Consider the following 4,927-nt stretch of genomic DNA (forward strand, 5'->3'; position numbering starts at 1 on the left):
GTCAGTTTTTCAATTCCTGGGAACTCCTCTCAAATGTTAATTTATAGTACACTCTTATTCATTCCCAGTACTGTCAAAAATTTTATATATCCTAAGTATTTTTTTTAAAGAAAAATCTGGAGAAGACAGCATGCCACTACATTGCCTCAGAATTTTCAGTGATCTCTTGTAACAGACTTTGTATGTGTTTCCATTTTTTTACTTCCTCCAACTGACAGTCACTACATATAATTTCCCCACCTGTCTTGCCTTTAAGTTTAAAAATCTAATACCATATATCAAGAGTAAATAGAAGATTATTGAGAGAGTCCCTTACTTATCAAATTAAAATCCTAATTCTCAGTGATGGAGTGCAATCTCTGAAAATAGTAAACATTGTAGTGTATGCACAAACCAGTCCCTTTGCACAGAATCCTCTGCCTATCTGCAGACTAGTCGGCAACAGAGAACAAAAAAGTGCACAATTGTAGACATTTTTTAACTTGAAAATAAAATCTCTTTTAAGAAACATTTAACTTTTTTTTTTTTTTATCTTGCACAGACCAACTTCAAGCCATCTCCTTCAAGAAATACTTCCCTTCTGATTCTTCCTTCCTGTGCTTAGCAACAAGGTCAGACAGTTTAACTTGAAAAAGCAAAACTGAGTAAAGTACTTGTTAATAGTATGTTGCTATGTTGGATTTGGAATACACTGAGACATTTTATCTTGTTTTTTTAAAAATAAAATTCTAAAATATTATTTTATTACTTTTTCAGATAAAATGATTAAAATCATTAAAATTGAATTGTGTTCTTTGTTCCTCAAACTCTGGAATCAACCAATAAAATAAGGATAAAGTAGTGTCTTCTTCAGAGTGCTACTGTGAAGACTAAGACAAGATATGTAATGTACTTAAATAAAAATAAAACTATCAATATTACTGATGGGAAGTGCTAACTATAAGCACAGAACCACAAATTTATTTGTGTATACTACAGAGAATTATAAAGAAAAAGGAAAGCAATAAGTATAGTTTTTGACCCAATAATTATAATTTTTTTAACATTGTGGCTGTATTGTTTTTTCTCTATTCCACAAAATACAAAGCATGATATTCAACCCAGAGGAAAAACACTGTTGTCTTGATAGGTACAATGGTAATTTCAAACCTGCTTCGTTAGACTATAAATTCTTAAAAAGTAGAGATTACATCTAGTTAATTCTGCCTATAACCAAGTCCAAAGCCATGCATATGGGCAACTCAATGAGCCACGTTCTGTCCTGATTGGACATTACCTAGGTAATCCCTTAGTTATATTTTCAATTCCTACTTTTGATTCAGTTGAATTTTGCAACTTGTGAAATTGATGTGTCCACTATGCCCAGATGATTAAATATTCATCCAATATTTATTGAGCACATTCTAGGAGTCAGCCAATGTGGTAATTGCCTGGGAGACAATCCCAAGTCACCACTTCTATCTTCAAAGATCTCACAGCCTAGCAGAGGGAATAGACTATTTTAAAAAATCACAACTCAGTATGACAAGTGCCGTGGATACTATGGAATAAAATTTGGGAATCCCCTAGCTGAACTGATGGGGTCATGGTTAACCTGAAAAGCAAGTAGGAGTTAGCTATGGAATGAGGAGTCCCACCTGCAGCCAACCTTATACTGCAGAGGGGTTGATGCCTAGACACTGGCAACAGACGCTTGGGTTTGGATTCCCCCTCAGCCAATTCTGAGCTTAGTGAGCTTTAACAAATCCTTTAACCCCTTGGAGATTTTTCTGCAAAATGAGGATTATAATAGTTTCTAATTAATGGAGTCGTGGGGACCAAATTGGTTAAGTAGAGCTTTTACCAGGCCCTGCTACACAGCAAGCCCTAGCTCAGCGTGAACTTTTATTATCATTATTATTGGTTTGCTGCTTTCTCCTGGTGGCCTTCCCTGAAGTTTCCAATCAAGTTATAAGTTTCCTTGTATGTGCTCACATCTCAGGCACAATAGGACAGCAGCATTAAGGTCATTCAGCAAAGGTTCCGATCAGAGCTCATAAGATCTCACTTAAGCCTTATCTGAATAATGTGCTAGAGGAACTTTCCTGTTGAAAAAGGAAGGAGCTTACCTCTTCAGAGTGCCACTAGATGATTAGAGGCAAAATGTCACGTTGATGTAAATATGAGAATTTAGTTATGGAAGGTGGGAGTGTTTGCTTAAAATGACACTAAAGCTGAATTTTTATGAATGGCTTTTTATTATACAAGACATCTATGTTCACTGAAGAAACTTAGAAAGTACAGACAATCAATAATTTATACAAATTATAATCAGCTGTAATCCCACTGCCCATAAAAAAAGTACTATGGCATTTTGATGCAAATGTTTCTACACGTGCATACTCCGAGAAAAATGCATGTACCCTTCTGCTTCTCTCCTTACTAACCCCACACATACACTCACTTGAACATCTCTTAGGAAGAGATCATTTGTCATTTGACTGGCCAGAGTTCATAGTTAACCAGTGGACCAAGTTATTATTCCTTAAAGACCCCAAGTCCTCCTTTGGCTCACTTCTTTCTATGACTCGGTGATAAGAAAAACCAAGGAATACATAGAGGGTTGTTCGTGTGTGTGTCCCATCTGCTCTGTAACTACAATTAAATAGGCAGGGGTAGACTCTGTTTACCCATCCATCCTAGATGCAGGAGGCCTCACTTAAAGTAAAGGTCTCTGGATGTAACCATGTTCTCCTATCCATCTTTTAACAGAAAACTCACAAGGTGAACTAGGTGCTTATCCAGTTACTAATAAACAATATCATCTCCTATCATTCCTTGAGTGTCACTTGCTTGGTTGGCAACACCCTGAGAAAGACACATGATCAGCACAACAGAATCTTCACAGCCCTGCATCCCTGACCATAATACCATTACAGCAATACCAAATTCTCACCTCTAATCTTTAAAAATACACACAAATAAATAAACCCATTCATTTTTATAAAAATGAAATTATCCTGCTCTGTCGCCTGCCATGGCTGCCCCAGCCCGAGTGGTTCATTGCACTGTGGAGTCAGATTCTGGACGGTATGTCCAGCAAAGGCTCTATGGTTCTGGCCTGCAGTGGCATCCTGGACACCTTCTGCATCCTCGTGTGGCTGAAGGACCAAGGCTATGACGTCATTGCCTACCTGGCCAGCATTGGACAGAAGGAAGACTTCCAGGAAGCCAGGAAGAAGGCATTGAAGCCTGGGGCCAAAAAGGTGTTCACTGAGGATGTCAGCAGGGAGTTTGTGGAGTAGTTCATCTGGCCGGCCATCCAGTCCAGCACCCTGTATGAGGACCGCTACCTCCTGGGAACCTCTCTCGCCAGGCCCTGCATCGCCCGCAAACAAGTGGAAGTCGCCCAGCGGGAGGGGTCCAAGTATGTGTCCCACGGCACCACGGGAAAGGGGAATGATCAGGTCTGGTTTCAGCTCACCTGCTACTCGCTGGCCCCCACAGATAAAGGTCATTGCTCCCTGAAGTATGCCCGAATTCTACAACCGGTTCAAGGGCCACAGTGACCTGACAGAATATGCAAAGCAACGCGGGATTCCCACCCCGGTCACTCCCAAGAACCTGTGGAGCATGGACGAGAACCTCATGCACATCAGCTACGAGGCTGGAATCCTGGAGAATCCCGAGAACCAAGCGCCTCCAGCTCTCTACACGAAGACCCAGGACCCGGCCAAAACCCCCAACACCCCTGACATTCTCGAGATCGAGTTCAAAAAAGGGGTCCCCGTGAAGGTGACCAACGTCAAGGATAGTGCCACCCACCAGACCTCCTTGGAGCTCTTCATGTACCTGAACGAAGTCGCGGGCAAGCACGGCGTGGGCAATATTGCCATCGTGGAGAACCGTTTCATTGGAATGAAGTCCCGAGGTATCTACGGGGCCCCAGCAGGCACCATCCTTTGCTACGCTCATTTAGACATCGAGGCCTTCACCATGCACCGGGAAGTGCACAAAATCAAACAATGCCGGGGCTTGAAATTTGCTGAGCTGGTGTATACTGATTTCTGGCTTTCTGGCACAGCCGTGAGTGTGAATTTGTCCGCCACTGCATCGCCGAGTCCCAGGAGTGAGTGGAAGGGAAAGTGCAGGTGTCTGTCCTTAAACGCCAGGTGTACATCCTTGGCCGGGAGTGCCCCACTGTCTACAACGAGGAGCTGGTGAGCATGAACGTGCAGGGTGATTATGAGCCAATTGATGCCACCGGGTTCATCAACATCAATTCCCTCAGGCTGAAGGAATATCATCGTCTCCAGAGCAAGGTCACTGCAAAATAGACCCCCGTACAAGGAGGAGCTGGGGCCTCCTCAATTTGCAGATCGCCCAAGTACAGGCGCTAATTGTTGTGATAATTTGTACTTGTGACTAGTCCCCGGCTGGCAGCATAGTGGGGCTGCCAGGCCCCGGCTTTGTTCCCTGGTCCCCCTGAAGCCTGCAAACGTCGTCATCGAAGGGAAGGGTAGGGGGCAGCTGCGGTGGAGAGCTGTAAAATGACAAAAGATACACTAGTCAAAAAAAATGAAATTATACCGTACATATCAACTTATTAACTAAGTTAATAACCCAATCATGTATTTTTATATTGATGAATACATACATAAACATGTCTGCTTCCTCATTTTTTATTTTTTTACTTACATTAATGATTTTGTTGTGTGAATACTACCACAGTTTATTGAACCAATCTTCTCTCATTGGAGAGTTAAATTGTTTTTAAGCTTTGACTATTAAAAACAATGTCTCAGTGAAAATCCCTCCCTCTACATGTACCCTTGTGATTGTGACTGACTATACCCAAAGACCATATTCTTCCCTGCACCATGGCAAATATACGTAATATCCTACCATCATTTCTACCAAAGCTTGACTTCCCCAGGTCTGTATCTAG

The 4,927-nt window shown here is 41.9% G+C and overlaps 1 pseudogene; it reads left to right on the forward strand.

Moving 5' to 3' along the window:
• The first annotated feature begins 3,071 nt into the window (after nucleotides 1–3,071).
• LOC101145748 (argininosuccinate synthase-like) lies at nucleotides 3,072–4,386 on the forward strand (annotated as a pseudogene).
• Nucleotides 4,387–4,927: the final 541 nt, after the last annotated feature.

Source organism: Gorilla gorilla, chromosome 9 (assembly GCF_029281585.2).
Source record: "Gorilla gorilla gorilla isolate KB3781 chromosome 9, NHGRI_mGorGor1-v2.1_pri, whole genome shotgun sequence".
Lineage (NCBI taxonomy): Eukaryota > Metazoa > Chordata > Mammalia > Primates > Hominidae > Gorilla > Gorilla gorilla.